The sequence below is a fragment of the Haliotis rufescens genome, unplaced genomic scaffold (assembly GCF_023055435.1).
Source record: "Haliotis rufescens isolate VD_foot unplaced genomic scaffold, xgHalRufe1.0.p SCAF_31, whole genome shotgun sequence".
Taxonomy (NCBI): domain Eukaryota; kingdom Metazoa; phylum Mollusca; class Gastropoda; order Lepetellida; family Haliotidae; genus Haliotis; species Haliotis rufescens.
In genome coordinates this window covers 2,673,150-2,699,612 of record NW_025964013.1, presented here as the reverse complement: position 1 = coordinate 2,699,612, position 26,463 = coordinate 2,673,150, and positions in this window count along the sequence as shown.

Genomic DNA, 26,463 nt, shown 5'->3' with positions numbered 1-26,463 from the left:
CATTTATGGATAAACGAAAGTGTTTCTTTATGACCGCCTGTTAGCTAAACAATCATTATTTGCTGTTCACTCTTAAACAACACTTATGTGAGTACCATGCTCCCAACAAACACGCAAACATCAAAATAGTGTGCCATGCATGAACATGCACTTGCGATCTATGAATCACGACCATCACGTATATATACATATATGTTTGTCCTATGAGAGATGATTGCGTGTCACCGTACCCGACGAATACTGATTTGATTACAGGCCTGATAAGTGACAGGTGAGGTGACATGGGGTTTAACTAATATGGATTTTCTTATTTGTAATTGCTTTACAATTGTTTTTCCTTGGTGTTAATTAATGTTGCTCCCAAGATGACTTTCTTTGATCTAAACGGAAAAAGGTATCAGCCAGTTTATTGTAGTTTAAATTTTCGAAAGAAAACGTGGAACCGTGGAACCAGGAAGTACATATTATGTCTGTGGCACCACAGGGTTGGAGTCCGATCACTCTGCTGTATAAGTGTCCAAAGACTCAAAATGTGTTAGTGAGTGAGAATGGTTTTACGCCAGTGTCAGCAATATTCGGGTGATATCACGGCGGGGGACATCGGACATGGTCTTCATTCAGTAAACCTATGTGTATGTATGTTTCTGTGTGTGTGACTGTGTGTGTGTATGTGTCCATTCGTATCAAAGAATTTGTTTTGATAAATTGAAGCCTTATTTCAAGTCAAACAACTTTCACTCCCTCACTCATTCAAATCAATTACTCGTTTCAGAAGTGTACACAGTATACCTTTTCTATTGCCGGACTTAATAATTCTAACAAAGAACTTGGCCTTTGGGGGTTACATTCGGTCAGGTCACACATTGTAAGCTCCAAATCCAAGACGGGAACAGGAGATATATAAATGGTGTCATTTACTTTTAGCGATCCATTCATGTAATGTCATCATTGTCATTCATTGTAATGACATTACGGCCTATGAAATCCGTTTCGGCAGATAATCGAGAGTGATTATCCTCTGACATTGATGTTGTACATGTGGTATGTCGTATTCCCTGTTCCATGTCAACCTCATGAGATTAACGCTAAACACCCTCTTCATCATCGTTTAAAGCATCTCATCCTTGGTAGTGTGTGTATCCTCGTCGGCATTGTTAACCTTAGACGAGTTGTCAGTGAACCATGTTCAACATAAGAATTGCATCAGGCATTCTGATGAACATTCATAACATTTACCTTTATTTCTAAGTATATTTATCTTCAACATGAGAAAATAATCCAGGAAATGAATAAAGGAGACATTAACGAAAGTATAATAACGTACCAAACCAACCATTACTATAATATAATGAGTGAAGTATGTTAATATCGCACTGTAGCATGAATAAAACTTACGTTAGAAAGCCTAATAAACTGTTGATGAGATCTGGGGTCTCATAACACACCTCCACAATCAGCTTATGACCATTTAGTTGACGTATACCCTAATCTTGTTGCTCACTTTAGTCTACTTGAGTGATGTTTCGAAATTGGAAGGACATCAAGACGTACCTTAATAGATAACAATGTCTTTATTGTTTCTCGCAACGCATCAGTGTCTATTAATATGAATACGTAGGTGCTGAGATAATGTATATATACATAGATTGATATGTGTAAACTTGGTGGGAAGAATGTAAAGATATAACGAGTTGAGGGAAGCTTCATAAACTAGCAACTCCTTTAGATCTTCCTTGTATCCTCGCCCAGCCTTTTCCAAAAACAGCTCAGCATCTGCAAAGCTTGTAGCGCCATCTGGGAAAGAAGAAATGTAGTTATTATTGAGGAGCGATTCCAGCATCGTTGTTGACATACTTCATGAATTCCATCCTACAGGCCGTATGGATAGCTTCTGGTTAGAGGACCACCTCACAACATACCACCCGGAGAAGTATTCCACAGAGCAAGGTAGAGACCCCCATTAAGCAGTCAAACACCCTCCATAGATAGCAGCTATCATACAGTAAATCTGTCACATATTTCAACACTTTCCATTCACACTATTTCTACTGATCTCACAAGTCTCAAGAACAACGTTGAACATCCTCTCCTCTCAAATCCTATGTTGTTACAGGAACGTAAATCACACATTAAGATATGTTTCACCAAAGTGGTAAGCGTCTAAGACCTGCAACAGATAAGGCTTTCCTCACGCGTTATTCCGTGATATGACTTAAGTACTGTGGTATAAAACCACACTCACTCACTCACTACGGCGAAATTGGATTGCCGCTCACTGATCCCGCTGGCTTCATGTTATCTCATTATCTTTACTGCACTTGCTGTGGATTATTAAAACTACACATGACGTGTATACATGCGCTTCTCTACCGGTGTGCTTTTCTTGCCGCGATAGATTGATGGATACGACTTTCTGAAAAACGCAGTTATTGAGGTGGTAACAGCCAGGTTTTTTAAATCAAGGCTTGTTTTGACAAGATCCCGTCATTGACTGGCAGCCACCGTTGTGCATCAGCAGAGACATGCATTTCACAGTGAGAAGAGAAAACACGGAAAACCTTCCATTTTTCAATGTGACATTCGAAAAAAATGCCATAACCTCTAACAACAACAAAGACGGAATGTACAGAAGTCATGTTTGTTAGAGAAAAGTTGAGAACTTTGAAAAGTACGATTGCTGTCACAGTGTCGGAATGTATGACCCGACTTGACCCAGATATGAGACAGCCGAAACCAGGAACGACAACAGAACCGGCGTTACAGTTTTATCCGCACAACAAGTTGTATGGACATCGTGTGTGATTTGACACTAGTGTGACTGATGACAAACATGTGCATCTGGGATTTTAGGAGGGCTTGCCAAGCAAGCTTGTGGAGTGGACATAGCCGAGTAAATGACAGGAGTTTGTGATTATTTGTGATTCATTAGTGGTCGAATAGCTGTTGATAGACTAACACAGCATCTCGGTGCCAAGCTGTCCACATTCACGGAGTTTATTTAGTTCAAAATTGGACACAGGATCAGCTCGTCGGGGTACGTTTCCTTTTCCTTGTATCTTTAATTATTGTTGTTTTGATTTCAAAACCTCCCTGAGTTTAGGAAAGTGCATCGATTACGAGAGCAGATTTTTCAAATCATGTCCCGAAGGTAGGCCTAACGCTCTATGCTTGATCCCCTTCAAAGTTGACTGTTCGAATGAACCGTCTTTTTTGCGTGCCGAAATAAAAAAAATGCAAAGAATAATGTTTAGTTCCACCTTATGTGTGTCATTAAACTTTCCTGCATAACGTCGTGAACTAGGCCTAAATTCAAGTCAAGTTTAGTCTTTTTCATGGTGTTTTCGTGTTCATTGGTAGTTAAGAAAACTTACCTAAGTCATCACCGTTGACAAAGGCAAACCTGTCTGTACTGCCCGGTTTTCGATTCGGGTAGTCGAAACATTCGTCAAACAGCAAGTCCTCTAGGGTCTTGCACTTGGTGGTGTTGATCTTGGGACACTAGAAAAAGTTTCTGACAACCCTCGCAATGTGAGTCTGGTAACTTTAAATAAGCCATGTTCAGTTATAACAACAAAGACATTAAATGTGTTCAGAGGTTTAATTATACGTATAACTCAGTCAGTCAGATCTCCGTCATTTAACGAGGCCATTTACTTTGACAGATGTTGAATGATCAGCCATGTTTGTTTACAAACAACGCTGACGTAGTTTTGGAATGTATTGTAAGAAGAAAATCATGTGAAATAAATGCTTTATTGATCATAATGTGTAATCATGTTGATGATATGAAACTATGTTTCTTATCTTAAAATCTGGAATCAGTTAGTTTGTAGCAAGTAAAACATGTGAATAAATGCCTTGGATTTGTGAATGGACTCAATGACAGAAATTTAGTCCAAGAAACATCGTATGGAATATGTATAACACGCATGTTTTCGCTTGCAAGTCACTGGTCCCCCATTCATCTGACGTGTGAAAGGACGTCGCACAACAAAACGTGAACAACTTACAGAAGAGGAAATCAACGCAGAGCCAGAAGATCATCACAGGCATGGTTATTACTGACAATATTTTATTACTGATTTTGAAACACAAGGTATTTACTGACAATAATCAGAATCCTGACCAAAAGCGAGGTAAAATAGGGAGCATGTTTACTGTACTTACATCGTGATGTGAGTACATGTCTGTGTGTTTGTGTCAGTGTGTGTGTGTGTGTGTGTGTGTATGTGTGTGTGTGTCTGTGTGTTTGTGTCAGTGTGTGTGTGTGTGTGTGTGTGTGTGTGTGTGTGTGTGTGTGTGTGTGTGTGTGTGTGTGTGTGTGTGTGTGTGTGTATGTGTGTTTGTGTCAGTGTGTGTGTGTGTGTGTGTGTATGTGTGTGTGTGTCTGTGTGTTTGTGTCAGTGTGTGTGTGTGTTATCAGGGGGATCCCTAAACGGGTTGACCTCGAGAGATTACATGTTACACGTTGTGGTATCAACCAGTCATTCAATATTATCAGCAACCACTGCTATTCTTTACACAGTTTGCTACGGAATGACCCACAGTGCTGCGCTATTGTGAATACACCAGTTGCGATTAATGTATCTTCAAGTTATGCGTTGTTTAAACATACACAGGACCAGGAACCACCGACCTTTAGAGCTCATATGCAAACCAGACAATTACCACAAGTCATTAAGAAGAGCTTCTTCCCTTACTGGGTAAGATTTCAAGATTTGTCATGATTCTGATCCTTGGCATCTTGTCTCTTTCACTTTCGACTTTATCCCACATTATGCAAACGCGTCAATACATAGCTGATTACAGTTCAAATCAGTATCAGACCATTGGATACACCCACGGGCAGCAATTATAAAGGGGTTTAGTCCTGCTGAAGGCAAGGATAGTCTACCCTGACTCAGACATCATCTGTTGTCTGTCCCACCCGTTATGTACTTGTCACTTTGACAGAGTCTATTAAATAAATGACACGATAGCCTGACAACCTGGTCGAACCGACGCTCTAACTACCCATACTTAATGTTCTAGATAACGACCCACACTTAACATAATGTTCCAGATAATCAGTTGGAAGTGATCAATACTTTCGATTATCATCAAGTCAGTAAGCATGTGACAGTGACGCACATCCTATTGAAGTACAGTCTATGGGCTTCAGACTCTATGGTTGATCCAATTCGGGGCCCGGAGAAAATGGTATTTGGTCCAGAATCTATGCTTCTATGTTTCATTTCTGAAATAAGTGATCACTTATTAATCAGTTGGTCACAAAGATTTGAAGTCAACTGAAATAATTATTGATCAATCCTAGCCATGTCATATTAATCCACTATTGTCCTTGCGTGTGACAGGTGATAGTGTTTTGAAGCTAACAAGGCCCTTGACACTGATACATGACGTTTGTTGATTGACACAGACCTTAACCACGACACAAACAAGGTCAAGTAGCAGTTGTAGCAAATCAAGTTGTTTCTGAAAATATGCATTATGAAGGAGACACACTGTATTTCGAATGACGTGCCAAATATTTCTGAGATTGTTTCATGTATAAAAATGTACTTGGTACAACACTCATAATTCGCAACTCTGTCTAATTATAGATATAACTTCCATGGACATCTTCTTGCAGGATACACAAGAGTAAAGGTAGTGGGTGCACGACACTATCGCTGACGTAGTCATAGGTTCACGAGCTTTACCTAAATGTTCTTCGTGAAGTATATGATTGACTGGCTATTACAAAAAAAAACAATGCTTCAGGTTACTGTAAAAACCAGGTTGTGATTGCATGCACATGCATTGCATATTCAAGTCAATAATAAGCACGACAATATTTAATTGTTCCCAGAAAAGTTTAGATTCGAATGGTGTACTCTTTTTTTTATCCTGTGCTTAATCTTTTAATTGTTTCTCTTCAACTCAAAACATATTCCTTCAGTTATCCACCTCAGCTGTTTATATCAAGGAATAAGTGCATGTCCGTCACCCATGACAACTAATGTGATCGGCGAAAGTTAAACGACTCTCTGTACAATACACCAAAGATCAAATTTGCTAGTTGATCCTTTAGATTGGTGGCCATCATAGATCTCTTGATCTTTATCCTAGCAGAACTGAAATGTTCTTCCTTGACTTCTCTAAACCAATAAACATGTACAATCAAAATAGGATGCTGTGAATATTCCCCTAAATAAATCCAACACATGCGTTTCCATAAAATAAAGAAATACCTAACGGTTCCAACTATAAGCATGTTTATGAATCACAATCAGACAGTGATGATACCAGGTGTTCGTGGAAAGGTGAGAGTTTCCTGCCACACAACTCCCGCCCAACAAGAGATGAATAGTGTACGAGTTATATTTAACACATCATCATAAGTCCAAACCTTATCTACGGGGAATATCACAGGGCACCATGGCACCGGAATACACTAATTAGTCGGTGGGGCACATGAAGTACCACCATTTGATAATGTGGGGTACAAAACCAGATTTAAAAAAACATGAAATCATGTGCCTAAATACACAAACACACCTTGCAGCATTTGTGTTTTCTACGGTTTGAAGCATAATTACATTTTGCAAGCATATATTGGGACAAAAATAACTGGGGGGAAATACCAGTCGATGGTAATCATAATAGTCCACCGGTGGATCACATTAACCATGCAGTTCAGCTTACTTGGAGTCGTTGGAGCACACCAATTAGTCAGTTGAAAACAACAAACTAATCAGTGTATCATTGTCGGTGGAGCACATAAACAAGATAGTGAAAGACATTAACTGGTTGATGGAATACACTAAATACTCGGAAGATCCTATTGACTAGTCGGAGGGTCACATTAACTAGTAGAAGGAATACATTAACTAACAGTGTTGGACGGTGATATTGTATTGCAGTTCAACCTCAACACTTGAAGAGGGAAGTGGGTAAGCCTAGAGGTTAAAGCGGTGGCTCATGTCATGCTTAAGGTCCGGATGTCGAATCTCTACGTGGTACCAGGTTCACTTTCATTGCAAAGTGAGTTATTAGTAAAGGCTAATGTAACAAAATGTCAAGGATGTGAGAAAACTCAAATATCTTGTGCATCCTCCATTTCACTGAAACACAACAGTTACCCAGCACCCATGCGAACTGTCTTAACGGTGGAAGCGCTTTGCGTAACGAATAGTGCTGAGGGCACGCCCTTCCCCTGATGCTGAACATGTATCGTGGAAACCTGCTAACGAGATTATCCCAGATGAATCCTCTCCCCACAAAGACTGAGATCGAGTGAAATTTGATAACACCTTACAAATTTAAAGCCATATCCATGTAGTATATTATTTGAAAACATTTTTATTTTGTTAAGTGTGTGGCTCTTAGAAACATATGCAACTTGTCACTCTACCAATCTAATACTGAAAGCCAACCCTGCCTGTTAGCATTACAACCAGAGATTGATGTGCTTTTGTGTCCTGCGCAGTTGAACCGTACAATCAATCGAAAATAAAACAGTTTCATACTACTATCTCTGTCATATTAGGCAGTATATATTGTTAAAAATACGTTAGCTTGTACAATGAAATGAGTCATAATGTCAATTAGGCCCTATCCACAATCGAACAACTTCCTAATCGATCCTTATACAATAAATCATCCGTATACAATAACACGTTCAGCGTACATAGTATTACTGGAATCAATGTATGCCGCTGCAGACAAATCAAGTCGACACTGAAATTTAGATCCTCTGCATCAATGCTACTTAACTGAAATAAGTGCTCGTATCTATGTATAAATCTTATCACGATCATTTCCCGGCGGAGAAGTGTGCGCTACGTGCTTTCGCAAGGAAACAATAATTGGCATTTTTTATAGTACCTTTTGTATGGTCGAGGCGAAAATATAATTGCGAAAAAGAGTTTGTGCTTCTTAGCCCAACCCTTGTTTGATCTCAAATGGTCCGGAATTGTTGCTTCTATGTCGAGATTAATATCAATAAGAATTGATCAGTGTCATGGCTGTCAGTGCTGTTTCTTCTTACCACTCACTTCCACGATCCGTTGATCTGCAGTACGTAACGTTACTGTCACAATCGGTCAATGATACCTACTAACAACAGTATGTCTATTTTATTATCCACATTGATACATGTCATTAAAGTAGCCTCAATGAACCGTCGCATCAAGATCTGTGATGTCATATCATTTTCCATCACTACATCGAAGGCTACTCGTGATAGACAATATTTCATTTAAGTATCCTTCGTGTCACGTACTGAAGGAACCATGAACACAAAAAGGTTTTTTAAAGATTTTATTCCCTCCCTTAAGTTAAGTTATGTTTAAACCCTAATAACAATACTTAAATGCAAACTTATTCCAAGATTAATTAACATAACTAACTAAACAAGCTTAACTTATCCTAGCCTACTTCTTCTATTACGAATCGCTTACTACTTACAATACTAATACTAATATCTACTACTTATACTAATATCTACTCACAATACTAATTAATATCACTATGATAGTAAACTAATTCTAATTGTCTACTTCTAACAATACTAACACAATAGGGGCGGTCGGGTAGCCTAGTGGTTAAAGCGTTCGCTCGTCACGCCGAAGACCCGGGTTCGAATCCCGACATGGGTACAATGTGTGAAGCCCATTTCTGGTGTTCCCCGCCGTGATATTGCTGGAATATTACTAAAAACGGCGTAAAACCATACTCACTCACTCACTAACACAATACTAATACTAGTGTCCTAATAATAACAAAACTAATACACGTAATAAATTAATAATAGCACTGATGTGCATATAATACAAAGACAACAACAACAGCGCCGCTCCTCTGTCTCTTTCACATAAGCTATATATATAAATTCCAGATTTTTTATGTCACTGTACAGTTCACAAGAGGACACTTCCTCTGTATATGGAATTGGTGATCTTCACACCCAGGCGATGGTTTCCACACGGAGTTGAGGGTGCCTGTGTTACTTGGATGTCACGGCTGTGTTCATCTCACGTTACGCACTGCCACGGAGATACTTCGTCAGGGTACCTCTTTCCTCCTTACGTACTATCGGAGGTATGTCCTTACTTGGCAATAAGGATAACCGTCCAGTTCCGGGACACTACAACATGCTATGAGCAACCACGTACAGTCAATGAGGTACGTGTCAAAACCTTACAATGCACACAACAATGCGGCAATACTCCGATTTATATTTCTCTGAGCGGAACTGTTTATACTTTAATCATGTGTTGTTTTTTGGTTGTTGTTTTATTCTCGTAAATACAATCAATCTGTGAATATTATTACATGTAAAAACAATACATAATTTAAAATTCTATCCTTAATATATACAATCCTACATGAAGCAATACATCCAAACACTTACGCCGACCAGAGTGAAAAGCTTCCCCAATGTCAGTCCATGCTTTGTTTGAACAATATACTAAATATGGCTGACTGTGCTGATTTAACCATAATACTTCTATCTCAAGTACTAACAGTCGATTAATATATACAAGACTATCAGGCAAACACACCGTAGATTGGACCATGTAAATTGGTTCGTCTTTATAAAATATTGAGTGCACCCATCAACGACATACACTCTGTTTTCATACGAATAAACTTTTCCAATCAAAACACAAAATAATGATTGTTGACTTATGTTTGATTATGTCTGATTTGTTTGCCGTTGTAAGTAATATTCCAGAAGAGACAGATAACAGATGAGTCTCACACGTCACACCCATTTGGGACATCTTCGACACGCGAAGGTCAGCGCCGACAGTCAGCACAGTCGTCCTTTTCAATAACTGACATTATCGTGTATAACAGGGAATGTGGACAAGCAATAGCATTAATCAACAAATACCATATCGCGTTTAGCGTTATTGTTGGTGATTCGGAATATGCCTTTATCGTTTGGTTATGACCCATACTCAGCATCATATCCATGCACAGCATCATATCCATGCACAGCATCATATCCATGCACAGCATCACATCCACGCACAGAGCAATGTCACCTTGCATGTTGACCTCCATTACGACATGCAAGATAAGATAGGATACTGCATTATAGCCCTTTAGGGAATTCTTATATCAGAGCATCACAACTGTTACACGAAACATAATACATAAAAGTGATTAAACGAATACAATTACTCATTTAAAACACACACGTGACATGGAACATTCAACATTGGGAGCATTAAACGTTAAAAAGGTAAATAATACAAATATTGTTTCGTTGAAAAGCTTTTAAACACTAGGATTGGACATTTGTTTAAAGTGATGAGCTTAGTGAAATAAAGGACACCTTTGATCTTTCAGATTTAACTTTCGGAATGAGCTATTTTTGTCCTGGTGGAAGAAACAGAATAACAAGAGTTTGAAAAGTGATAAAAGAGATGTCACTGGAAGATTCACTCGCAGCATCTTACTCTTTGACTTGAGAGGCAGCGTAAAATACGTTTCATGACAAAATAAATCATTCAACACAAATGAATGTCAATGCTATAAACAACGAATCAGTTTTCACACTGATGTAAACAGTATTTCCTGTTACATCACAGCGTTTGATTTAGATTCGGGATGAAAATGTGACGTTTAACACTTTAGTTAAACCTCAGTGCCCACATGTTCCAGCATCAGGTCATAACGCCATTGCGTTTCCTTCGTATTGTGTTTCAATTTCAACTACATTAACATATCCCTTCCGACTTCTCTTAGCCAACCGTTTAATCCATATGAGAAAGGGGATTGTGAACAAAACATGTTTACAAATGCAGTATTTATAGTCATTGGTCAAAAGTCAGCATAGACGACCGGTCAGTTCGGACACAAGGAGCACAATATGGGAAACGTGTCTTCGTGATTACAATGAAACTGAACTAGCGTTACGGCTGGTTCTGGTCCTGTCGTATGCATGACGAGATATCGGGTCTCATAACACACCTCCACAAGAAGCATTTGGTCATTTAGTTGATATATACCCCAATCTTGTTGTTCACCCTAATCGACCTCCTTGATTGATGTTGAGAAGTTGGAAGAACAACAAGACGTACCTTTATGGCAAACACCTTCTTTATTGTTTGTCGCAACGTATCAGAGTCTTATAAGCTGAATATGAATACGTATGTGCTGAGATAATGTATATATACATAGGCTGTGTACACATGATGAGAATAATGTACAGACATAACGAGATGAGGGAAACTGCATAAACTAGCAACTCCTTTAGATAAAAAAACACAGCTCAGCAACTGCAAAGCTTGTAGCACCATCTGGGAAAGAAAGGAGAAATGTATCTATTATTGAACAGCGATTCCAGCATCGTTGTTGACATACTTCATGAATTCCATCCTACAGGCCGTATGGATAGCTTCTGGTTAGAGGACCACCTCACAACATACCACCCGGAGAAGCCTTCCGCAGAGCAAGGTAGAGACCCACATTAAGCAGTCAAACACCCTCCATAGATAGCAGCCATCATACAGTGAAACTGTCACACGATTCAACACTTTCAACTCACACTTTTTCTACTGATCTCACAAGTGCCAAGAACAACGTTGAACATCCTCCCCACTTGAATCCTAATGTTGGTACAGGAACGTAAATGAGACATTAAGATGTGTTTCACAGAAGTGGTAAGCGTCTAAGACCTGCAACAGATAAGGCTTTCCTCACGCGTTATTCCGTGATATGACTTAAGTACTGTGGTATTAAACCACACTCACTCACTACGGCTAAATGTGATTGCCGGTCACTGATCCTGTTGGCTTCTTGTTATCTTATTATCTTTGGACAGATAAATAGATAGGCAGGCAGAGAGGCAGGCAGGCAGGCAGGCACTTTCTCAGTATTTATACCGATGGAAGGATAACGTAACATTCAATAAATCAGTAGCTTTTGTGGCTTCATCCTTGATATATTTATAAAATGTATACAGTTTATTGGGATACTGAGACGACGGTCGATGAAGTTTAATTGAAATTAAGTATTAGTTTGAAATCTAGTTAAGGATATAACTTTTAATCAGTACCACGGGCACCCATGTATTTTGCAACATTTTTATTCAAATGTCTTATCTGGACTTTCTCACGATCACCTTGTTTGACGGATTATCCTACAATGGGGATTCATTTTACGAGGATTACTCAGTGACGACATTATCTGCCACTACTGCACTTGCCAGGGATTATTGAAATTACACATGACGTGTATACATGGGCTTCTCTACCAGTGCGCTTTTCTTGCCGCGAAAGATTGATGGATCCGACCTTCTGAAAAACGCGGTTATTGAGGTGGAAACAGCCACGTTTTTAAATCAAGGCTTGTTTTGACAAGATCCCGTCATTGACAGACAGCCACCGTTGTGTATCAGCAGAGACATGCATTTCACATTGAGAAGAGAAAACACGGAAAACCTGTCAATGTTTTCATGTGTCATTCGAAAAATATGCCAAAATATAGACGGAATGAGCAGAGGTCATGTTTGTTGGAGAAAAGTTACGAAAAGTAGGTAAACTTTGAAAAGTACGATTGCTGTCACAGTATAGGAATATATGACCGAACGTGACCAAGATGAAGGAGGACTTGTCAAACATGCTTGTGGAGTGGACATAGCCGAGTAGATGACAGGAGTTTGTTGTTATGTTGTTGCTGATAGACTAACAGAGCATCTGGAGTCTTGCTGCCAAGCTGTCCGCATTCACGGAGTTTATTTAGTTATATCGAAACAGGATCAGCTCATCGGGGTAAGTTTCCTTTTCCTTAATCTTTTCAATATTTATGTTTTGATTTCAAAACCTCCCTGAGTCTAGCCAAGGTGCATCGATTTCGCGAGCAGATGTTGCCAATAATGTCGCTAAGGTAGGCCAAACGCCTATTCAAATGACACAAATTGCAAAGAATAAATTCTAGTTCCACCTTTCTTGTGTCATAAACTAGGGCCTATATTAATCTATTAAACCTATATTAATGTCAAGTTTAGTCTTTTTCATTGTGTTTTCATTTTCAATGGTAGTTAAGAATAATTATCGATGTCATCATCGTTCACAAAGGCAAACCTGTCTGTACTGTCTATGTTTTGGATTAGGGTGGTCGATTCAAACACCAAGTCCTCTGGAGCCTAGCACAGATGCTGGCAAATCCGGAATTGGAGATGTTGATCTTGGCACACTTGAAAATGTTTCTGGCAACACTTGGAACTTCAATCCGGCCACATGCAGTTTTAACAACCAAGAGATTAAATGTGTTCAGAGGTTAAATTATACGAATAACTCTTCCTGTCAGTCAGATCCCCGTCCACTTTATCGAGCTCATTTGCTTTAAAAGATGTCAAATGATCAGCCATGTTTGTATATAAACAACGCTGACGGAGTTTTGGTTTTTATTGTAAAAAGAAAATCATGTGAAATAAATGCTTTGTTGATCATAATGTGAAATCATGTTGTTGATATGAAACTACCCTTGTCTTTAAAATCTCGAATCAGTGAGATTGTAGCTCTTAAGACATGTGAATTCATGCCGTGGATTTGTGAAAGAATTCAATGAGAGAAATGTTGTCTCGTCGTCAAATGAAAAGGGATCTTTGTTTAACTGACTTATCAGCTTCGAGAATCACTAACTGCACACTGCGCAAGTATATAAAACATATTACACTGCATAGTTTAGCCCATATGGGTAATATATATTATGTAGTTTCCGAGCCAATGTATGTTTACTTCCATGTCGCAATCTCCGACTTATACGGGCCATTGCAGCTGTCCATCCCTTGGCATGGCAACCGTCCAACCATTCAATGTATGAACCGAATACCCCAGTTCAAGCGTTATAACTGACACATATATAGAAATCTGAAGATGCACACTACATGCTGTTAAAGCGTCAACGACTGCCTCACGTTCGGCTGACTCTGAAGAATGTCACAATATATTGTCCAATCTAAGAAACTTCGTGTGGAATATGTAAAACAAGCATGTTTTCTCTTGCAAGTCACTGGTCCCTCGTTCATCTGACGTGTGAATTGTCGCACACCAAAACATGAACAACTTACTGAAGAGGAAATCAACGCAGAGCCAGATCATCACAGGCATAGGTCTTACTGATATCCTTTTATTACTGATCTTCAAAGACGAGAGACTGTCTGACAAGAACCAGAATCCTAACCAAAAGTGTGGTGAAATGGGGAGCACATTTACTGCACTTATAAAGTAATACCCATCTTTATTTTATCCCCTTAATATCGAGCGCCATTCAGGGTAACAACAAGTACCAACTTCTTCTGGTATGACGGGGCCAGGGGTCAAACCACCGACCTTTAGAGCTCACATTCAAACCAGACATATACCACAAGTCATTAAGAAGAGTTTCTTCCCTTCCTGGGTAAGATTTCAAGTTTGCCATGATTCTGATCCTTGGCATCTCGTCTCTTTCACTTTCGACTTTATCCGACATCATGCCGACGCGCCAATACATACCAGATTACAGTTTAAATTAGCACTAGACCAGTAGATACAACCACGGGCAGCAATTATAAAGGTGTTAGTCCTGCTGAAGGCTAGGATATTCTATCCAGACTCGGACATCATCTGTTTGTTGTCTGTCCCACCCGTTATATAATTGTTACTTTGACAAATACATAGCACGTTAGCAAGACAAACGCCTGGTCGAACCGATTCTCTAACTACCAATAGTTAATATAATTTTCTAGATAATCAGTTGAAGGAGATCAATAAATTCGGTCATCATCAAGTCAATAAGTGACTCTGTGGGCTTCAGACTTTATGGTGGATCCAATTCGGGGCTCAATGCAAATCGCTGTTGGTCCAGAATATATGCTTCTATGTTTCATTTCTAAAATAGGTGATTACTTATTAATCAGTTGGTCACGTAGATTTGAAGTCAACTGGAATAAGTATTGATCAATCCTTGCCATGTCACATCAATCCACTATTGTCCCTCTGTGACAGGTGATGGTGTTTTGAAGCTATCAAGGCCCTTGACACTGATACACGACGTTTATGATTGACACAAACCTTAACCATGGTATAAACAAGGTCAAGTAGCAGTTGTAGCAAACATAACTCAAGTTGTTTCTGAAATATGCATTATGAAGGAGACATACTGTATTTCGATTGACTTGCCAATTTCCGGCAATTGTTTCATCGCAAACATTATAAACATGTATTTGGTACAACACTCATAATTCTAAACATTCGTGACTAACTCGTGTTATTCCGGGACAAGCCGAATAGCGACTCGTGCCCTTCTGATGGCCATTTTTGCGACCGGGTCCCGTCTTAGCGGAAAGGGGCATACCCAAAACAATTGTCAACTCGTTGTGTCATGGTTCACATATATTTCCCCATATATTACAAATATATTTCAGGTGCAATTTAAAGCACATCGGGACATGCGGAATTATACAGTATGATTGAACACATTTAACTGTGTCTTGGGTATATTTTTAGTAGCAAGTCATATGTAAAATCAAAAATTATTTCTGAGGGATTCTTTGACGAAGAACTTGAAATCATACGCGCATTCTGATTGGTTTGTCGTATTTTCGCACATAACATTCATCGATGTAGGACGAGTCTTCTTGCAGGTTACGGAAAGGGGCGAGTGGTGACGAACGAATTCTAAACTCTATTTAATTATAGATATAACTTCCATTAACATCTACTTGCAGGATAAAACAAGAGGATTGAGGAAGCACGGCAATTTCGCTGACGTAGTCATAGTTGCACGAGCTTTACCTAAATGTTCATGGTGAAGCATATGATGAATGGCTATTAAATAAAAAAACAATGCTTCAGATTACTGTAAAAAACAGGTTGTTATTGCAAATTTAACGAACAAGGTTTGTTATTTTATAAAATGCATTGAATATTCATGTCAATATTTCCTAAAAAAAAGTTTAGATTTGTATGGTATACTCTTTTTTTATCCTGTGCTAAAACTTGTAATTGTTTCTCTTCAACTCAAAAGATATTTCTTCAGTTATCCATTTCAGCTGTTTATATCAAGGAATAAGTGCATGTCCGTCACCTATGACGACTAATGTGATCGGATAAAATGAAATGACTCATTACACAAAAGATCACAATAGCTAAGTGATCCTTTAGATTCGTGACCGCCTCCGTGGTCTTGTGGTAGAGCGTCCGCCCGGAGAGCGGAAGGTCCAGGGTTCGATCCCGGGCCGCGTCATACAAAAAGACGTTAAAAGATTGTACTTGTTGTTACCCTGTCTGGCGCTCGGCATTAAGGGGCTAAAACAAGGACTGGTCGGCTCGGAGTCAGTATACTGTGTCTGAGTGGGGTATTCATGTTAAACTGCGGCATGGTATCTCAGTGAGCTAGCACTATAAATCGGCATCAGTCCGGACTAGTACAAGCAGCCACACACACACACATACACGTGCATGCACGTCGCTATATAAGTGCAATATTCTTGGACGCGACGTTAAACCCAATTTCACCTCACCTCACCTTTAGATTGGTGGCTATCATCAACATCTTGATCTTTACCCCAGCTGAACTGAAATGTGTTTCTCTGACTTCTCTACACCAATATACAATCAAAATATGATATTGTTTATATTATAAAGAGAAATCCAACAAGTCCTTTTCCAAAATATTAAGAAATATCGTACGATTCCGACTATGAGGATGTTTATAAATCATAAACAGCGATGATGCCAGTTGCTCGCGGAAGGGTGAGAGTTTCCCGCCCAACAAGCGCTGAGCAGCTGTATGAGTCAGATTTGACACATCATTATCATCAGTCCGAACTTACCTATGGGGAATATGACAGGGAAATATGTAGACGAAATACACAAATTAGTCGGTGGGGTGCATTAGGGACTGATCATTTGATATTCTGGGGTGCAACACCAGATTATTAAAATTAAAACCATAAGCCATTTAAAAAAACAAAAAAACTTGCAGCAGTTCAACAATCTGAAGCATAATTACACCTGAACACTTAAAGAGAGACGAGGGTAAGTCTAGAGGTTAAGGCGTTGGCTCACGTCATGCCGAATGTCCGGATGTCGAATCTCTATATCGTATCATGTTCACGTTCATTGCAAAGTGAGTTATTAGTAAATGCTAATGTAACAAAATGTTAAGGATGTGAGAAAAGTCAAATATCTTGTGCATCCTTCATTTGCCTGAATAACAACATTGACCCTGAGCACATGCGTTTTGCCTTGCGCAAATAATAGTGCTGAGGGCACGTCCATCCCGACATGCTGAACATGTACTGAGGAAACCTGCTGCCGGGATTACCCCCAATGAATCCTCTCTCCACCAACAGTTCCTCTAAGCTTCGAATCTATAAAGACGGAGATAGATTGAAATTCATAACACCTTAACATTTTAAAGGTGAGGTGAAATGGGGTTTAACGTCGCGTCCAAGATTATTGCGCTTATATAGCGACGTGCATGCACTTGCATGTGTATGTGTGGCTGCTTGTACTAGTCCGGATGCCGATTTATAGATCTAGCACACTGAGATACCATGCCGCAGTTTAACATGAATACCACACTCAGACACAGTATACTGACTCCGAGCCGACAAGTCCTTGTTTTAGCCCATTAATGCCGAGCCCCAGACAGGGTAACAACAAGTACCATTTAACGTCTTTTTGTATGGCGCGGCTGGGGATCGAACCCCGGACCTTCCGCTTCCTTTTATCTCGTTAAATATGTTGCTATGCAGTGTGTCACTGTACCCATCCATAACTGAAAGCCAACCCTGCCTGTTAGCAAAATTACCAGAGATAGATGTGCTTATATGTCCTGCACACGTGAACCATACCATCAACTGGAACTGAATCAGGTCCTATCTCAAATCAAACAATTTCTAATCGATCTTTATACAATAAATATTCCGTATACGATAACACATTTTGCGTACACAGTATTACTGGAATCAATGTATGCCGCTGCAGACAAGTCAAGTCGACGCTGAAATTCAGATTCTCTGCCTCAAAGCTACTTAACTGAAATCAGTACTCTGTATAAAGCATATGATGATTTCATTTCAAATGGAAGTGCTACGTGCATCCGCAGAGAAACAACAACTGGTGGTAATACATTTTCAATAGTTAAGTTATTATTTATGGCAGCTTTTGTATGGTGGCGGCAAAAATAAGATGACCAAAATGAATTTGTGCTTCTTAGCCAGAAGACAGGTGGTAGATCTCATCCGAGGCAAAGAGGAAATGTCTAGAATATCTGCTTTTATATCGAGATGTACATCAATCAGAGTAGACCAGGGTCGTGGCTCGTACCACACACTCTCACGACTGGCTGATCTACATTGTGTAGTACTACCGTCACAATCAGTCAATGATATCCGGTCGGGTAGCCTAGTGGTTAAAGCGTTCGCTCGTCACGCCGAAGACCCGGGTTCGATTCCCGACATGGGTACAATGTGTGAAGCCCATTTCTGGTGTCCCCCCCCGCTGGAATATTGCTAAAAGCGGCGTAAAACCATACTCACTCACTCACTCAATGATATCCAATAATAACAGTGATTCTTTTCTATGATCGACATTGATATATTTCATTATTGAGACATTATTATGTATTGACCAATGGCAACAACATATTTGATATTTCTAACACCTGGTGAAAGGACAGAAAGAAACCAAGAAACATCGTGACATTCAAACAAGACTAGCTATTGTTTCAAACGTTTCGCAGCTTCTTCCTTAAAACTAATTTTCTCTTGTAAACAGTTTTCGAAATATTCGAAATAGTTTTGACTGAAGTCCTGTAACCTTTGAGATCCAGTTAATAATGTAACGTTTAATCAGTATCATAAGCACCTAATTATTAAAATGTCTTATCCTGGACTTTCAAACGATCACCTGGTTCGACTGATTAAACAATGCTGGGAAGTGGACACTACTGAACACCAGGTTCTCCCATGTGGATAGGTATTGTAGAAAACCTTAATCACGGAAAGACTGTCCACATTTAATACCGATTCATTTTGTATCAAGTCCTGTACATGGGCAAAACATATGTTGTTCTTGAAGGTCCTGTTGTTCAGCAAGGGTCATACCATTACAAATTTTTAGAGAGGATTGGGTTAGGTGGGGGCATACTTTTTTTAAACAATCTGTTTCCGAAAGTCCTGGAATAAATGCTTTTTCGTTGATATCTTATCGTTTTGGTTTCTTTTTCTTCTGATTAATTCTACTTGGGGCGTCGTGGTGATTCGCAATTATAATAAAATGGTTTCTCTGCAACTTTTTATGCTTCGAAAACCATGCAAATCCAACGCCTTTCGTGGGTTGCTTTAAGTCTGACGTCAATACATTGCATAGCGTCGTTTTGAAGCCGCAATCAATCCATTCGTAGCTTAACGTCTAGGCAACCCCCCACCAAAAAAAACACAATTATACAAGAGTCAGACATGTTCACCATGCACTCAGTCCGACACAAGAACGAAACATAATATAGCGTTGACGGGACACGTGTATAGACGACAGGCTACAAGAGACTGACTGCTCACATGCTCCTGATGAGGACTTGATAACTGCTCTACCAACTTTCAACTAAAAGCCCTTAACAATAGAACTGATATGTTGCTGGTCTTTTGTGTATCGATTCTTACAGCCATAGACCACCAGTTAATACATACATTTAAATAAAAGATAGCAGACAGGAGTGCTCCTTGATAACAGAACTTTCGGATGGTCACTTTGCCTCACATTGGAAGTGATAATTTCCGGAACAGTAGAGATATATATAAATCAGATTTGGCCAATGTAATGACATATTCTTTCAAGTGTGATTATGATACATGTTGGTTGTAGAGAGGTACAAGGTGTGCGTGTTCGTTAAATGGGAAAGTAACAGAGACTTTGGCAGACTGCAACGTGTAGACCTGTGACGCCACTACGCCAAAGACCCAGGTGTAGGATCATGGTTGGTTGGTTGTTGTTATACACCGCACTCAGCAATATCCCAGCTATAGGACGACGGCCAGGTGTAGGTATACAGTGACGGAGATAATCGACATGCGTTTTCATCGTACAGTCGGCTTTCCCTTTTATCACACATTTCGTATGGAAGGCTTCGTCACTTTTATTTACAGTACACAACCATGTATAATCTAAGGGTAAAACTGGGATATTCAGGGAGGATAGCAACTCCCTTAAAAAACACACATAAACTGAAATCATGAGTACTACCAACGTTTTTTAATTAATTTTGATTAACATGTATTACGCCTTCAACATGTACACAGCACCGAATATTGAAACACACATTGATTTATGTGAATTCGTATGGGAAATTGTGTTATTTAAACATGAACTCACCTGCCAACAAGTAACACTACATCTTCAAAAGCCTGACATTAAACGCCATTTTAATAATTTAGTTCTCACATCCAAACCAGACAATTGCCACAACTCAGTAAAAGTGTTCCTTTCCTTAGTTGGGCAAGATTTCTAGATTTCCCGCATTATGATCCTTGGCACATCGTCCGGGGAAGGGTGACAATATCCTGCCTCTCAAGTCCTGCTCAACAAGCGCTGAGGAGCTTAGATGTGACACATTATTATCATAAGTCCAAGCCTAATCAGTGGGGAATATCACTGGTCGATGGAATCCACTATGTAGTCAGAGATCACATTAACTAGACTGTAATTCACTACTTCGTCGTAGGAGTACACCAATTAATCAATCAGTTGATTCCACGTACTAGTCAGTGTAGCATACATATTAGTCGGTAGTGCACATTAACTAGGTAGTGGAAGACATGAGCTAGTCGACGGAATGCACAAAATTGTCAGAGGAGCACAGTGACGAGGCAGAGCAGTTACTGCTGAAGTTAGCTCCCATGTGGAGTCGCTGAATGTCTCTTTGTCTCTCGAAACAAATATATCTCTGTTCGCTCTGTTCATCAGTGATAAGAGGAAGTATACATGTGATATATTGACTAATCCACCTCTCAGTATCATGGATGCGAACAATTGTCCCACTGATTGTAACATATCTACTTTGTTTACATTTCAAAATCCGGACCGAGACGAGGAATGCTTGCAGTGTCCTTGAACAGCAACACACCTGATATCCTTGAGAGAAGAGGTAGACAAAATAATATCATGTTGTATGGTATTCCAGAGGGATCGAGCAAATCCTACGCAAAAATAAACTTAGTAAGTGTTGAACAAAGGCATGGAAGTGAATAATATAAATCTGCCTGTTCCAAGAGACATTGGGTGGGTACATATAACAGGGTTACGTAGCTCGTATAGACCACGCCATGTCATCGCTGAGCTTGTTCACTGGGAGCATAAATTAAAGTTATTACGTCTGAGAGCGTCCTTAAGGGTATTGCATTGCAAATGACTAAACTATGAAACAGAGGCTAGAATTAAAGAAATGTAAAGATGTAGATCCATTAAAACATCATTTAGATGGTAAACCTTTGTCAACACCAGAACAGGTTATGGACGCTTTAATCAGTGTTTCGGGTGGGAGAAAAGGTGGAGACGCTTACTTAAATATCAGCCCAACTACCCGCAGACAGTCTACCAGCTCTAGGGACAGTCAGCAGGACCGTACTACCTAGGGTGTGGCTGGGGGCAATACCAAGACTCTCAAAGTTTAAACAGTGATGACTCGCCTATTATAATGCTCTTATTTTGGAATATACCTGCGTTGAAGACTACATTTGAAGACCGTGACTTTGTGTCGTATTTACATCTTTTTAAGTAGGTCTCCGAAAAAACATAGATTCAGAAGTTTGACTTTGAAAACACGTTTATTGATTATCTATATAAAATAGACTAGATGCAAACCCAGGAAGACAGTAGCAGTATTATAGTTACGGTTAGAAAACAGCTTAAGAATATATGAAACGGACTTGCGAGAAAGACAGTGGCATGTGCTTTCTAATAGATGAAAAACTATTTGGTTCTGAAAACGTATGTGCTGGGCTCTTGTGCGCACATACACCAAGAATGTTCAACGTCTTCTGTTAAACACACTACTTCTAGAAATGGTGTTTTGATGTTACAAGCCCATGGCTATATCAATTCAGATCAATGACGTTTCATGTATTTATTTTTTTATTTTGGTAAATGTTTAATAAACCTATGCTCTCTCTTCAATATTCATATCAGAATGGTCGTCATGACAGTGACGCTGGCATTGGGGAATATGCATTTGTTTGTAGTACAGATGTCAGCGTAAATTCTATCATTTTTACAGTACAAAACTCAGTAAGGCAACACAGACACGTGTCACGGGTCGCAAAACTTCCATTAGCAATGTCTTTCTGTACACTTCGTTCTGGCATTGATGATTATGATGAATCATGCAAAGTCATTTCGATTTAGATGGAGAACTGACAAGGAAGATTTCTTTTTTTGTAATTTGTCTTCGGAGACGTTATTATCTTTTGTTGAAGAAGCAGGTGAAGCAGTAATTATAAATATTGATGAAAGCATCGAGTTTACTGGATAGTTTTACTTCTATGCCGGTGAAGAAATGAGGAAAGTAGTTCCCATTTATAAGAAAACCGAGCATTGTTTCATTGGGAATGTCAATTATAAAAGAATAGATGTAATGCCTCAACAAATTCAGAAGGGACACAGATTTACAATCGTTAAGGGGAATATACAAGAACGAGAAATCTTTACAAAACCACATGCGGGGAAAGGAAACTCGTATTTCTTGGAAGAAAAAAAGCAATGCCCCCGATGCATAACATGTATTGTGGAAACTTGCTGACGTGATTACTCAAAATAAAACCTCTTTCTACCAACGTTTTCTCGGGGGCTTCTATTCTAATTAACAATAAAGATCGGTTGAAATATGAGAACACCTTAAAAGCTTGATGCCATGTGATGTAGTGTATTATTTGAAAACATTTTTATTTTGGTAAATGTGTTGCACTTTTCACTGAACCAATCTATAACTGAACGCCAACCCTGCCTGTTAGCAACATTACCAGAGATAGATAGATGTGATTATATGTCATGCACACATCAACCGTAGCGTCAATCGGAAATGAATCAGTTTCAAACTTCCATCTCTGGGATATTTACCAGGGTATATTGTGAAAAATGTGTTAGCTTATGCAATGAAATGAGTCATAATGTCAATTAGGTCCAATCCACAATTGAACAACTTCCTAATCGATTCATATACTATAAATCATCTGTATACAATAACACGTTCAGCGTACATAGTATGACCGGAATCAATGTATGCCGCGGCAGACAAATCAAGTCGACACTGAAACTTTCCCTGAGGAGATGGATGTGCTACGTGCATCCGATGAGAGATAATTCTAGCAGTAATAGTTTATCAATAGTTAAGTCGTTATTTATGGCACCTATTGTATGGTGGCAGCGGAAATATTATTACTGAAATGAGTTTGTGCTTCTTAGCCAGAAGACTCTTGGTGGATCTCACATCCGAGGCACAGAGCAAATGGTCCGGAATCGTTGCGCCTATGTCGAGATTTACATCAATAAGAACTGACCAGTGTCAGGTTTGTCAGTGTTGTTCCTTCTTACCACACACTCTTCAACACTTCATTTTACCGTCACAATCCATCAATGATACCCATTAATGGCAGTATGTCGGTTTTATTATCAACATTGATACATTTCATCATATTGGCTTAGAACACAGTGACCCGTTGCAACAAGAGCTATGATGTTATATCATTTTCTATCACCACATTGGATGCTACTCGTGATACAGATTATTTCATTCAAGTATCCTTCGTTGTTTGTTAATGATATATGACACGTTCCATGGAAAAAAGAATATATTTGTCCAATGTCTGTAATATTCCTGCATTAAAAGGGGACCTTCTTATTACCAGGCAAACAAACCATAGATCGTTTGGACCATGTAATTTGGTTCGTCTATATAAAATATTGCGTGCACCCATTAACGACATACACTCTGTTTTAGTACGAATCAACGTTTCCAATCAAAGCACAAAATAATGATTGTTGGATTATGTTTGATTTGCTTTCTGTTGTAAGTTAAACTCCAGAAGAGACATGGAACATATGAGTTTCACACGTGACACCAATTTGGGACATCTCCGACATCCATAGTCTGAATTACTGGGCAACATTCGTCCTTTTCAATAACTGACATCATCGTGTAAATACAGGGAATGTGAAAGAAAAAGTTATATTGTGTACATTATGGTCCCATTTACGTACACCACAAATACCCACATTGCCTTTGGCATCATATTTGGTCATTTTGAATGTGTTCCTATTTTATAACACGAATAGCCCAACTGACACATACAGGGTTACCAGATTCAGATGACATGTGTTCGAATTCCAGAGACGCATCATATCCATGCACAGGGGTTTCACCAAAACGTCTACATGCATGGTTAGACTGTGCTTGCATTGGTGTCGTCGCCCCAGGTCTTTGCGCCATTGCGTTTCCTTGTGCTCTTGTGTCCGTTCAGTTAGTGACTTGACCACACCAACCATATCCCGTTACTACATGTACGTCTGAGAAAGAAGATTGATAACATAACATATTTTTAAATGTTCAATTGTTTAAAGTTATTGGTCAAATGTCAACAGAGACGGTCAGTCAGTTTAGACACAAGGATCACAATGTGTGCGATATTTATCAAAGTCTATCAACGTCTCTGTGGCTGCTCCAGATTGCAATGAACACACAAACCTGGCCAAGTACTCTGTATCATGTTAATTATATTACATTTAACAGATAATCCAATTCAAAATGCCTGTTGTAACAGCTACTAAATGGCAATAACCATTCTATCATGATTGTAAAAATAGTATTTAGTCGACTGTTCATAGGGAGAATTGTGAAGTGTAGTTGCGCGATATGAAGTAGACATAACGACAGCAATGGATTCATTTACCATAAATGATTAAATATGTAGCCTATATCTGCATGCTTTGTAACCATATTCCTAACTACAATAGGATGTTATTTCCACGCGAACGTCATCGCCGTCAGAGCTGTCTTGTTAAACAGTAAATTGTGATCGTACATCGGAAGGGGTATAGATTATTTGGCATGGACGAGTGTTATATTTAAACCGTTGAATGAATTTGTAATGTGTTGTCATAGCCCATATATACTTGCGGAGGAAACGTGGCTATGCTTCACATAGACTGGTGTGAATGTTATGCTATGGAAAATAACACAAAGATTATGGATCATTCGTATGATCAATGTTCTATCATAACAATTCAGTAACAAAATCTACACAAGGTATCAGGGGACTATGGTCGTTGGTCCGAATCCCCAATTCAACATTATGTTTTGAGCTTTGTCATCCTGCTTGTAGGTGCGGTCGGGTAGCCTAGTGTTTAAAGCTTTCGCTCGTTACGACGAAGACCCGGGTTCGGTTCCCGACATGGGTACAATGTGTGAAGCCCATTTCTGGTGTCCCCCGCCGTGATATTGATGGAATAATGCTAAAAGTGGCGTAAAACAATACGCACTCACTCATCCTGCTTGTGGGTTTCACCAAAGGGGTGAGCGTCTAACAACTGCATCACATGGCTTTCCTCCCACATTATTCCGTCATATAACAGAAATACTGTTTAAATCGGCATTAAACTACACGCACTCACTCACTTCGGCTTAATGTGCTAAGTTTTCATTGATCCCGCTGGCTTTTCAGTTATCTGGTTATAATTGTTCAGATAGATAGGCGGGCAGGCAGGCACTTTCTTAATGTTTACACCTGATGAACGAACGGGAAGTGACACTCAACAAAGAATCGAATTTATTTTTGTAATTTCGCGGCTTCTTGCTTTAACATTAGGAGTACCGTCGAAGCAGTTTAACTGTAATATAGCACACATTTGAAATTCAGTTAAAGGTGCAACATTCAGTCAGGGTCACAGGCATATGTATATTGTATTATATTTTATCCAAATGTCGTTTCTGTAATTTCTGATGATCACCTGGTTTGACTGATTAAGTTGTAATGGAAACTGGTTTTAAATTTACAAGGGTTGCACATTGACGCCATTATCTGCAACTACAGCACTTGCTGTAGATTATTGGGACTGCAGATGACGTGTATACACACATAGAGGCTTCACTACCGGTATGACTTTCTTGCTGCGATTGATTGATGGATGCGGTCTTGTGAAACAAACGCGGTTAGTGAGGTGGTTACAGCTCAGTGGTGCAACTGATGACATTGAGAGACGTTTGGTATTATATATTATTTAGTTTCAGAACTAATGTGTGTTTGCTTCCATGCCACAATCTCCGACACGTATAACACACTGCAGTTGTACCATGACAATGGTGCAACCAGTCAACGTTTGAACCGAAAACCCCAGTTCAAGCGTTATAGCTGACACATATATAGAAATCTGAAGAAGCACACTTCATGCTGTTAAACCGTGAACCACGTGTGGCTGACTCTAAAGA